Genomic DNA, 13,836 nt, shown 5'->3' with positions numbered 1-13,836 from the left:
GTCGATTTAGCCATGTCCGACTGTCTGTCCGTCCGTCCGTCTGTACGTCTGTACGTATGTATGAACGCAAGGATATCAAAACCTATAAGAGCGAGAGACTTGAAATTTTAGCTGTAGGTCCTCCTAGTCCATGCGCAGATCGAGTTTGTTTCCGGTAATCGATGACTTGCCTGTTTCCAAGTAATCGATAAAAATCGATATCGAAATACTGTTTTTTGAGCAAATTGGATAAATAATAAGAGCTAGAGTCACCAAACTTGACATGTAGCTTCTAGAATAGTATATATATATCAAGTATCTTTCATTTTATAGCTATCGCCACCTCCCCGATACCACCACGAAGCTATAAATCATGTTAGTAAGCCAACTTGTATTGCCTATCTAATTAAGCCACAATTTAAATGCAATTGTCATTTTGAGAATACACGAATATTTTATAGATACAATAAGATCTACTACTACTACTAATATTTTATCAAGATCGGTTAAGAAACAAGAAAGAAAATGTGTGTTTGGCCTGCAAACACGTGCAGCAGCAAGCGCTAATTCCAAGAATTTCTGTATACAAGTACACACACACATTCATGATCGTCTTCTTTGAATTCTATCAACATTCTTTAATTTAGAAAGAAATCTAGACCGCAATCTAATTTTGAGAACCTAGTATGCAGCATTTATCAAGCAATATATTTACTTGGGACACTTGTCACTTGTTAGCTTAGCTGCACTGGGCCAGTGCATTTACTACCTGCCACATCACTGCGTGCTGAAGGAAGATAGCACCACAACTAAGCTAAGGGCCTTGTTTGATGGCTGCTACCTCTGGACACTCGCTGAATAAGTGTCAGCATTAGAAGATACGGAGTTATAAGTTAGACACCGTCCCCTGCGGCACACAACCAGCATCGTTTTTCTCAGTCCGTGCTATGCACCAACTGGCCATGGTTGAGTAGAAAACATATCCTATTGGTGCTGACATTGTTAAAAAAGACTTCTACGTGGATGATCTCATCTCTGGCGGAAGCTGTGCTCAAGCGACACAACTGTACTCCAAAACATACCGGATGAGGATAGAGAATCGTTGCTTAAGTTGCACGATGGCAATCATGACATCACGAAAACGTTAAGCCTCCTTTGGGATCCTGGCTCGGACTACTTCCTTTTTGCTTCTCTCCGCTGAAGCTGCCCTTAGGGCTGACAAAACGATCAATCCTCACCGCAATTGCTCGCTTTTACGACCCCCTTGGTCTTGCTAGTCCTGTAATAAGAAAATCTAAAATGGTACTGTAATAAGAAAATCTAAAATTTGTATGTGGGATCTCTGTAGAGAAAAACTGGCTTGGGAAGAGAGTCTGCCTGTACACTAAAGCACAGCCTGGGTCAACTTCTGCGCTGATTTTGAGCAAACTCAGCAGTTCCAGTATCCCCGTCATGCACTCTCATCAGACAGTACAGTGGGGACTCACGGAATTTCTGACGCTAATGGAGCATGCGTCTATGCGATCTCAAAGTGCCATGGCAACACCAGCGAACGTCCCTAGTTGTGCAACTCGCGTGTGGCACCCTCACTGTACTAAAGCTGAAACTCTGTTGAGCTGCATTATTGACTCAACTTCTCAGCGAAATATGCCAAATGAAAGTGATTGTCTGTCGTTTGTGTTTCTCTGGAGATCGGACGTGAAAATTGCAGTCTCGTGTGTGTGTGCGCGTTAGTGCACCGCTGGCAGCAGGCATAAACAAAGAAAGTGACAGTGACACTGTATAAAGCCCGCCCCAGGGCAATCCATACAAATCCCGCTTATAGTGGGTAAACTATACGCAACTGCTGCCTCTGGCAGCCGGAGTGTTATACAAATTAACAATATTTTAACAAAAAAATTACCGCGTGCAGTGCGTGAGAACAAGTTCTTGCAAAACTTAAGCTGCGCTCAGCTGATCGCAACTCAAGTGCGTGTGTGTGTGCTCGAGTGCAGCAAAGCTTTCGCGAGAGAGCTTTCAGCTTGCAGCTGCACTGATAGTGCTGGCAAAACAGTCACTGCAGTGACATTGCTGACACTAAAGTCACAATTTGTGATCAATCACTTGTTACAAAAATACGGGTTATTTTTGTAATTAAGTGAAAAAATCCTTGTTTTGTTTTTATTTTTTATTCTTTTTTCTCCCTGTGGGGAAAAAATTATAACAAAGTAAAGAACAATGGCTACAAACAACCGACCTCAAAATAACGAAGAAATTCATTCGCCAATCTACCCGCTGCCGAACAGCTCAGTAATATCCCCTACAAATATAGCCGCTAATGTCAATCGCCTCGATGGAAGCAGGCCACTGGAAGATTTTTACCAGTATTACAACAACATGCCCGCCAGTAGTGCAAACCGGAACGGCGCCTCCACCTCGCTGTCAGCCGGTACCCAGCAATGATCGACTTGGCAACCGCAACAGCACGGCACTGTCAGCACAACGACAGCAACAACCACCACAACCACAGCGTCATCCAGCAGCGGCTGCAGGACATCTGCCTCAACAGGCACAAGCCGCGCCGCTTTAGAGCCCATCGGGACCCGCCCCAAAGCCGCCAATCCGACCTTGCAGTCCACCCCTTATGGCACCCAGGCAGCTGGTTCTTGTGTCACAAACCCCCCTCTGCCTCCCATAAAGAACGCAGGTGCTACGCCAGCCTTCGAAGAGCCACTGGTAGATTGTCAAACGGTTGCCGCAAAAAAACGGCGTGGGACAACATTATTATCCGAAGGCGTAAAAAAAGGGAAGCAACTCAATAACCGCAACACCAGCCGCGCTGGAGCTAAGCCCGCAACTCCCAGTACCGCTTCGGCAATTAGCAACAGATATGCCTCCCTTGAGCCTCAGGAAGACGCCTCTGTAATCGATGACGGCGAGATGGACACTGCCGACGAAGCGCCTCCAGTCACAGACCAACAACAATCAGCGAAAAAGATCTCCAAACCCAAGCCGATAACAGTCCCTGGAGTCAGCGATATTGTCGCAATGGAGCGAACCATAGATCAGGCAGTGGGCGCAGACGCCTATGAATTCAAGGTCTCTTCCTTTTGGCTATCTAAGAATTTACGCCAAAGATGCCGACACCCACAGAGCAATTGTCCGCAAGCTCACTGAAGTGAGAGTGCAATTTACCCACTTCTGCCTAAAGGAAGACAGACCATACCGCGTTGTGGTTAAAAATCTGGCCGCTTCTACTCCCAGAAGCCAGATTGAAGCTGCCTTTACATCGCACGGCCATATTGTGACGAACCTTTACAACCCGGGCGCCAGACAGCCAACAAGTGATGCCAGTGCAGACTCCACCAACGACTTTCCAAGTCGCAACTTCTGGTATGTCGATCTCAAGCAGTCTCTCAACAACAGGGAAGCGCTGCGGCTCAACAATGTTGGCCGCCAACGGGTCACTATTGAGCTTCCGAGGAAGAAAAATAGTATAAGGCAGTGTTTCCGCTGCTTCGAGTTCGACCACACCAAAAACTACTGTCTCAAACAGCCCAAGTGTGGTAGGTGCGGTCAGTCCCATTGGACAAACTCCGAGCAGTGCCAGGCCAAAACAGTGGCAGACCTGCGATGCTCCAACTGCGAGGGAAACCATGCTGCTTCCTATAAAGGATGCAAAAGCTATCAGGTGAGACTAAATGCCAGGCAGCCGGCCATCAATGTCTCCCCTCCTACACGATATAGCCACCCTCAAAATACACGAAGAACCACTCAGCAGTTCGTACCTTCCCGAATTGTGCAACAGGGCCTGTCGTATGCTGATGCGCTACGGCCAGGCCATCATGTACAAGTCCGCCAACCCCCAGCGCGCACTCTTCAGCCCACCGTCAATCCAATGCAGCTCCAATAACCACTGCAAGGACCTCAGGAGCAAGACGCTTCCCTTGGAGGCATCCTTCAAAACCTCCAGCAGTCCATTGCAGCACTAAATGCCGCAGTTGCAACCATTCTGGTTAGCATTAAAGAGCTAAAGGATGCGCAAGATTCCCCGCAGCTTAGATTCCCAAAAAGCCGCAAATAATGGCTACCCAGTTACGTCTCGGATCGTGGAACGCTCATGGCATCCTCCAAAATGCTAACGAGCTCAAGCTTTTTCTGAAAAAGCATGATGTAGACATCATGCTCATCTCAGAAACACATCTGCACACAAACTTGTACCTAACAATGGAGGGGTACGTCTGCTACCGTGCGGATCACCCTACAGGACGAGCCAGAGGTGGTGCTGTAGTGCTGGCAAAGCAGGATTTAGCACACTACCATCTGCACACAGTGACCTCCAGCGACACACAGCTGGCTGCTATCATGGTGGAGACTCCCTTGGGCGAAACCCTCGTTGCGGCAACATACCTACCACCAAACATCCCCTGGAACCGAGCGGAATTTGATTCTCTGTTTGGCCAGCTTGGCCCCAAATTCATCGTTGGAGGCGACTTCAACGCTAAGCACAGACTGTGGGGAAACTACAGAGCTGACAGCAGAGGCACTGCGCTCCATGAGGCGCTCACTCCCTGCTCAGCCCAGGTACTGGCCACCGGTAGACCTACCCACTTTCCGTACAACCGGCAAAGTACTCCTTCCTGTATTGACTTTTTTATATTCAAGGGCATCCCCAACAGCGTACTATCGGTTCGCGAAGAGTACGATCTATCTTCCGACCATCTGCCACTCCTCACAACGATCAACACGGCTGCACAAAGGATCCCAAAAATGCGCAGGCTTGTCCTCCCTGTGTCGAACATCCAACGATTTAAGGCCGAACTAAATAGCTTGATCAACCTAAACACGCAGATTCTGTCAGTTGAGGACGTCGACGCTGCAGTACAAACCCTGATGGACCAAGTACTTGCCGCAGCCGCCAACGCTGCGCCCGCACATATCTACTCAGCCCCTACAAGCCAGCGGCCAAGGACGTTTTCCCCCATCTTGGAAGGTCTTCTCGCCCTAAAAAAGCGACTGAGGAGGGAGTATGTCCGTACCCAGGACCCCACGATTGACAGGATCTATCGTCGTATTGCTAACAGGGTCAGGAAGGAGCTGATTAGCTCGAATAGAAATGCCACAGACACCATGCTGGAGGAAGTAACGGCAGACGAGAGCTCCAAATTCGCGCTGTGGAAACTTACTAGTCGATACAAGCGGCAAGCTGCGCCAAAGTTCCCCGTTCGACTTCCCGATGGCACCTGGGCCAGATCACCAATGGACAGAGCCGAAGCCTTCGCCTGCAACCTGGAGGAGCGCTTCAAGCCGTTTGAGACCGCATCGCATGGAAGGATACAGCGAGTCGCGCAAATCCTGGAGGCAACACTCCAAATGTCACTCCCTGTATCGCCAATCACCTTCCAAGAAGTAGAGCAGGAGATGAAGAGATTAAAAAGCAGCAAAGCCCCTGGGGAAGATCGGTTGGACAACCAGACAATCAAGCTACTGCCATACAAGGCGGTGCTTTTTCTCGTCGCCATTTTTAATGCAGCTCTTCGGCTAGGTTACTTTCCAGTGGCTTGGAAGAAGGCACATATAATCATGTTGCACTAGAGCGGAAAGCCCCCTAATCAACTAGGATCCTATCGCCCCATCAGCCTCCTGCCTGCCTTTGGTAAGATTCTGGAAATGTGCATCCTCAGAAGGGTCCTGGATACCCCGGAAATAAAACGCTTGATCCCGAAGTTCCAGTTTGGGTTTCGACTCAAACACGGTACACCTGAGCAACTCCATCGGGTCACAAATTTTATTTTGGACGGCTTTCACAGGAAAGAGTATGTGGTGGCAGCATACCTCGACATCCAACAAGCCTTCGACCGAGTGTGGCACGCAGTTCTCCTCTCCAAGATAAAGGAAAAATTAAGCTTCCTAACTGAGAGAACCTTTCAAGTGGTGTAGGATGGAGTAGCCTCTCAAACCAAACGCATAAAAGCGGGCGTTCCACAAGGCAGCGTCTTGGGTCCCACGTTATATAGCCTGTTTACACATGACATGCCCACAGCAAATGCAAGCACACGGAATGATCGGCAGGACCTTCTGGTGGCCACGTTTGCTGACGACACGGCAATCCTTGCAAAAAACAAAGGTGTGTACGTGGCAACTGACCTCTTGCAGGAATACCTCAAGCGATTTGAAAACTGGGCTTGTAGATGGAACATCGCAGTGAACCCTGGAAAATGCGCCACGGTTACCCATACTCTACGCAAGGACTCATGCCACGGACTTTTTCTTCATGGTGAACTTCTAGAGCAATATCGTCAACACAAGTACCTAGGTGTCACTCTCGACAGACGACTTACATTTAGTAAGCACGTCTCTGTAGTAACGAGCAACATTAATTCTAAGATAAGGCGAATGAGCTGGCTCCTCAACTCCAAAAACAAACTCTCGCTCCGAAACAAGGTCCTAATCTACAAGGTAATCCTTGCCCCAGTGTGGCGTTACAGGCTTCAAGTTTACGGTATAGCTGCAAAAACACACCTGAACAAAATTCGCATCATTCAGGCCAAAACCCTGCGCAGGTGTTTTGCGCCGAATGGTATATTCGCACACGCGACATCGCCAAGGACCTCAAGGTTCCAATGGTGGGCGACGTAGTCAACAGGCAAGCAGCGAGCTACTCAACAAAGCTCCACAACCATCCAAACATCCTGGCAAGGAGCCTGCTAAGGAGGCGAAGAAGAAGGCGACTGAAGAGGACCTACCCAACCGACCTAATCGATCGTTATATATAGGTGACAAGCTTCGTTAATTAGATCCAAATATGTTTCTCTAATCTGTTAACCTAATTGTAAAACTAATTGTAAAACCACAATCGTCGCTAAGCTAAGTAATTATGTCACTCTGATAAAAGTTGCTAACATAGAGTAACAGGATACCAGATTTCTTAATAAACAAAATATATAAAAAAAAAAAAAAATTCTGAAAATCCTGTTCACCCTTTGGTCACCAGCGCGCACATGTTCTTTGCGTAGCCGCCTTTTCAATGGCAGAAGTGGGGCTGCCGCCGGATGGATTGAGTCTTGAGAGGGCGATGTCTGGATCGGGTCTATTGTATGTGAAGTAAGTTGGGCTGCTGCTCGAATCTTCGCCAAGAAATGATCAACAGCATCCTCGATGTCCTCATGGGAGTTCAGAATCATGTTGATGTTGATTGAGTTGTTGCGTTCAGCCTGGAATCTTTCAACATGCCCATTTGTCGGCAGTAGACTCTCTTTTCTTTCTTTTTGGCTGCTATACAGGGTTGGTGTGGACAGTATCCAAAAGAGGAAGATCGTTCGAAGAGAGGTCATATTTGGCATTGATTCAGAGTGAGTTCTGCCTAAGGCCACCATATATAAAGAAGTCTAGGGCGCCAGGAGTGCGTTGCGAGTTGTACGCGTAATATGTTACATCTCCGGTTGCCAAGGCATCGCATCTGTAGTCGATTGTGGCTTCGGAAAACTCTGCTTCCTCGTGCAAGCTCTGTTGTTTTCTTATAGTCTGTGCTTTGCATTCAAGTCCCCTCCCGCAATGAACTTATATCCTAGGTTCCTTATTAGGAACTCAAAATTGGCTTTGGTCCGTGGCATAGCCGGCGGGAGGTAGGGAGAAGCAATTGTGAAATCGCCTATGCTAGTGCTTATCTTAACTGCGGCCATCTGCAGATGTGGTTGAGATATGCGATCCAGGGGGTGGTGGCTCAGGCTACGGCGGATTAGAATTCCGTCACCTCCTCTAATAGTTACAGGGGTGTTGGGTTATATATGCAATATAACCGGGGACATATATTTTAGTGCACATGTGCATGTGCGTTTCTGTTAGGAGCATTATGTCGATGTTATCGGGGGCGAGGAAAGTCCTTAGTTCACGGGTTTTCCTGCTAAGGCCATCCGCGTGCCATAATCCGGTCCTATGATGGCTCATTTTGATGGGATAAGGCGTGAAATCAGCGACATTAGGATGTGCTTAGTTTCAGAGTTTTTTTGAAGAGTATTAAGAATCTGGTCCATTCTTGAGGTAAGCCTTAGCACAGCATCTTCAAGAGACGCAATTCTCGAGTTGGTACCGTCGCTCTGATTGTTTCCGCAAATATTGTTGTGCTGCCTTTCGTACGCTTTTCCATCCGGTATGCGTTGGGTGGCGTCTCTTCGCTAGCTGTTTGCATGGTTGCCCGATCTGAGCATGTCCTCAAATGATACAGATTTGCCAGCTATCATTGGAGGAGGGATACATTGAATTGTATTTCTATTTTGACGAGCGTGGTATTTAGAGAGAGGAGCCGGCTTGCGTACTTTGATTCGGTCTATGTTTATCCATTTAGTAGTGCGCTGCAGTTGGCGCAGAAGAAGTTGGCTTCCTGGTCTGCTTTGCAAAGAAGAGATCCTGTTGGGTGCTCTTCAGCACATCTACCACAGACGAATTGCTGCATGCAGTAATTTTTTGAATGTCCATAATCCTGGCAGCGATGGCATTGGACAACTCAGCAGATCGGTGGGGGCGCTCCACTAAGACTCCTTGGCGGATTAGAAGATTTATTTTGAGCGCTTCCTTGTTGCTACATATGTAGCCTGCTTTGCTCCGAGCCATTTGAGGCCTTGCCTTTAGGATTATAGATATTAACTACCTTGTGTCGTAGAGGGCGCCATTTGTTTGATGCCAATGGGAAAAGGTTCATCTTCCTGAAGTTGGTAGTGGTAGTTCTGGCATTCTTTCTGTTGCATGAAGGTAACAACTTAGCGGAAGGTTGGAACGTCCCTGATGTATAGTCTACTTAGGCCTGAGCGAGACGTACGAGTCGACTAACTGCTAGATGGTATGACTTGGTCCAAGGCAGCCTGGAATTTGTGAAATAAGGTACAGTACCGCCTTGTGTGTTGGTGTTGGTTACAGGTGCGACAGGATATATGTTGGACTTATCAAGGGCGCATGGGGTGGTTGTAGGGTGCCATGATAGCTTTCCGCTGCTGCCTTGTGAATTGTTGGGGCCTACTGAGCTGAAAGCCGTCGCAGAAGTAGCTGAAGCCACAGCATAGGTGACTGCGGTAATAGCAGAGGCGTTGGCTGTGGTCGTGATATAGACCGGGTAGCACCTCGAGGCGGTAGCGGGAATCTGGCTCTCGCAAAGCACAGTTTTGTACCGCTCATCTAGTCGCCTCGCTTGGGCAGATAATTCTCAATCATCTATAGATCTCATTCTGGAGATATTCGATGGGGACAAGTTATATATTTCCGTCTCGTTCAACTGTCGGGGAGAAGGATTTGTCTACAACATCGTTTCTCAACGCCCTAAAGCGTTTCATCCTGATCTGACAGTGCGACAAACTTGCTAGATGCCAAGAATGAGCTGGCAGATCTGAGCCGTCTGTTCCTAAACGACGAGCATGTCAAGGCTGTTCACAAGTTTTGCCTATCCGATTCAATTGATTGGTTGTTTATCCCTCCTCGCTCTCCGCACTTTGACTATGGGAAGCCTCTGCGAAGACTGCGAAGCACCACTTTTATCGCTCTGTTGGCCCTTCCATCTTGGATTTCACGCACGCTATTATTAATTATTAATTCTCGACCATTACTTCCACTTTCAGAGCATCCAGGTGATCTTGACGTCTTGACATACTTCTTGGGTACAGCGCCATTTTCGTCGTACATTAATCTTAGAAGAAATGTCACATTTTCAAATTTCACATATTGGTGTTCCATCGGTTGTCGGTAACATATGAGTGGGAAAAGTACCGCTTCTTTAAATAGGGGCTTCATTTAAAGGACTCTTCGCGAGATTTGGCAATCTTTAAATGTTAAAAACTGTGGGATTATTAAAATTTAAAATTATAATTTAAAGTTACCGCTTGCCTTCGTTGCTATATCAGCTGTTTATGGTAATGATACTTTCACATATTTCATAACATCGATAGAAAAATCGATAAATCATCGCAAAAAACACAAACGTTTCGGGGCGAATTTACACATTCTTCAAAAATGTCACATTTTTGAAAAATGTGTAAAATGCGTTTTCTTATGGGAAAACGTACAGGCCGCATTTTACACATATTGCAAAAATGTCACATTTTCAAAAATGTGTAAGAAATGTGGTCAGTGGACAGAGGCTAGAAGACAGCTTAACTTCAATCGGCATAACTATTTTCAGGACGTCACATATCTCCAATAAGTATTTTGGGCGAGTTGGCCGAAGAATATATATATATATATATATATATATATTATATACATATATATATTTGAATTCTGCGAAAAGTTTGAAACACGTCTCAAATGATTTTTCTTGTGGATTTCTGAATTGTGTGAAAAAACCCCCTCAAATGAATTTGAACAAAGATCTTTGAAAATAAGTTTCAGGCCGATCGGATGGTAAACAAAAAAGCTACATACAAACGTTTTTCGCGATTTTTCCACACTTGCAGGCGGAATTTCCCGAAACCCCGTCTTAACGTCCACCTTCATCATATAAGGTACCTACAGTGAAAATTTCAGCTTCCTAGCTCTTACGGTTTGGGCTGTGCGTTGATCACCAATCAGTCAGTCAGTCAGTCAGGGCAAACAGTTTTATATATAGAGATAATACTTTAATAATAATACTGAAGCCCTTGGATATGCCTGCCAACATAGCAGGCATGTATAAAGTTATTCGTGCAAAAATTAGCTATCAGACAGTTATGGCGTCGAATTCTTCAAATCTTTTCGAAACAAAAAAATTTTATTTTATACGATAATCAAGTGAATGAGACACTTTTGTTCTAATTCTTTAATGTGCTAGTACGGAAAGTGGCTTAATATAATTTCGGAAGCTCCTGTACCAATTAAAATAATAGTCTAATAGTCTGCCCTGCTACTGTATGTGCTATGTGGGGGAGCAGGTCTGGGGTCTTAGCATTAATTCACAAAACGCCGACACAAACGTGAAGTGATAAAAATTGTATGGATTATTTTAAAACAAGTAAGAGGTTATATTCGGGAGCTCCCGACTAGAGGATACCCTGAACCCTCTTCTACCAAAACCAAATGCAGCTAACGCTACGCGCTCGCTTGCTTTAGTAATAAAGATAAATTTAAAAAAACGAGAAAGAAGGCCTCTCGTCTGCACGCTAAAGATTTAATACCCTTGCAGACCCATTAAAAATGGGTAAACAAGTAATGTATTTGTGCAAACGTTTGTAACTGGCAGAAGGAAGCATCTCCGATCCCATAAAGTTCTTGATCAGCATCAATAGCCGAGTCGATCTAGCCATGTCCGTCTGTCTGTCTGTCTGTCCGTCAGTCTGTCCGTCTGGACCTCAAAACATATAAGAGCTAGAGACTTGAAATTTTAGCTGTAGGTCCTCGTATTGCCCGCGTAGATCGAGTTCCCAAGTAATCGATATCGAAATACTGTTTTTTGAGCAAATTGGGTAAATTATAAGAGCTAGAGTCACCAAACTTGATATGTTGCTTCTAGAATAGTATATATATATCAGTATCTTTCATTTAATACCCATCACCACCTCCCAGCTACCACCACAAAGCTATAAATCAAGTAAATAAACCAATTTACATATGCTGCCCACCAATATAAGGCACAATTTAAATGCAATTCCTAAAAATTCCTATGTTTGAACATAAGTTTATTATTTAGTCTGCTCAACTGAACAGTGGAGATTCTGATCTTAAAACTAAAATTAAAGATAATTTTACTCCGCCCAGCGGCAGCCCCAAGGCATAGCTCGCGGCGGCGCCTCGTGAGAATGAAGGTATCAGGTTCGGTTGGCAACTTAGTTGTATCAGTTTTCGGTCTGACAGCCTGATCAGCACATTTTGCCTTGCGCTTATTTACTTATATATTTTAATTCAATTAATTAATTCAATTTAAAATAGTTAAGCGAAAAGGGAACGACCCTAAAAGATTTTCTACCTGCAAAACCATCATAAAATCTTAAATATTTAAATACAAACATGAACAACGGACTCACACATAAACACAAACATTAGAATACGTCTTCTTTTTGGCAATTAGGTCAGTCAAAAAGCTCTTGTGGTAAGAGTAAGTTAAGTGACTTACAAATGATTATATTCTACACATACATATTTTTTTATAGATAACATGTAGTACAAATTTCATTTATTTTACCTCTATTTGTTATTGGTGTTGCAGCGGCTACTGATAATATCCTTAGGATATGCTGATAATATATCATTCTTTTGTCACTTGCCATTATTAAAGAAATTTAGATCAGTTTAAAACTAATATTTGTTGTCATATGTGACGGAACTTCTTTTTCCCTTTGGGGCGCGCCGGCTGGCTCATCGGTCCTCCCATCCCTGGCCCGCAGTCCGCACAATCGATATCAACGAGCTACCTTCATCTGTAGCAAACTGTAGGAACTACACAACACCATCGCAAAACAAAAAAAAATCCAACAACATCAAACAGCTGGAACTATTAATAAATGAACAACATAAACAGCTGAAACGACAAATAAATTATTACGACAAAGGTGAGATTCTAATATAAATTAACAAAAGACACTACTGATCCACTTGACTTTTCCAGATCGGGTCCCGGTTCTGGACACAGACGTACCCGCCCTACCTGAAACGACCACCTGATCTCGTCTCCCTCAGTTTGCCCAATTGTTGGCCGACGTCAGCCTGTTTTGGCAGTCACGCCCCTCTCCTCCCATCAACAGACAATCAGCCGGACATTTCTTTTTATTCAATATGGTCGTATAATTGATTGCATTTCCTTAAAATTATTATTAACATTATTTATTTTACTTATTTCATTATATCTTTTCAGAACATACATATAGAGGGTATATAACAAAACAGGAACCGGGCGAAAGAACACTGCCAGAACCAGTGGCCAAAAGCCACCAAAACAACGCGAATTAATGTAAGTTAAATTTTTGTTTGCACCAATGGGGAACAAAGTACCCAAATAAATAAATATATACGTATATCTGCCAGAATGATCATATAGGTCGCGTGCAATTAAACTAAATCGTTTAATCTACCTTATCCTGCCTAAAGAGCTCTCTGGGATTTGGCAAAGGCCGATGGTGAAAAAGTATTTTTGTGTACATATGTATGTATATACATAGGTGTGCACCGCTTGTGCATGCATTTAATATTTAAGATTTTATGTTACTTGGGCGTGATAACAGCTTTTGGTCTAATAATCTAATAATTTAATTTATGCATTGCAGGAAAGTAAAACGGCACCGAATCGGAAAACTATCCCGGCTTTCAGGCCTCTGCCTTTAGCCTGGAGCGGAGAAACGATCTCCGAACGCACTCACTCTGCTGGATAATACTCGCTGTCGAAATCACGCCTTTTGCCGCTCGCATCTTCGTCTCTACTGTTCGCCGCGTAGGCCTGGCCACGCTAGGGATCTCTGGCCTGGGAAAATTTTGGTGGGCCAGGCTGGAATTCGGTCGCCTTCAGTTCTTCTCTTTGGGCTGTATACATTTTGTGTTTAACTGTATGTATGTATATCTTATTATTGTATGTATTTTTGTCGAAATTTCTTATTTAGTTCACAGCGCAGTGATTCGTTTTTTTTTTTCGTTTGTTCAGCGCAGCCTGGCAATGTAAACGACAATTATTTGGTCCAATATTTTAGTTGGTACGGCGTTGTCTTTTTTATACCCTGAACCCATTGAACATTGAAAAAGGGTATAATGTATTTGGGCAAACATGTAGAATATAACAGGCAGAAGGAAGCATCTCCGACCCTATAAAGTATATATATTCTTGATCAGCATCAACAGCCGAGTCGATTTAGCCATGTCCGTCTGTATGCCCGTCCGTCCGTCCGTCTGTCCGTATGTCTGAACGCAAGGATCTCGGAACCTATAAAAGCTAGA

This window comes from Drosophila montana, unplaced genomic scaffold (genome assembly GCF_035044405.1).
Source record: "Drosophila montana isolate Dmon_TW-CO22-7 unplaced genomic scaffold, ASM3504440v1 contig_2163_1, whole genome shotgun sequence".
NCBI classification, from domain to species: domain Eukaryota; kingdom Metazoa; phylum Arthropoda; class Insecta; order Diptera; family Drosophilidae; genus Drosophila; species Drosophila montana.
This window is presented reverse-complemented; position numbering follows the sequence as displayed.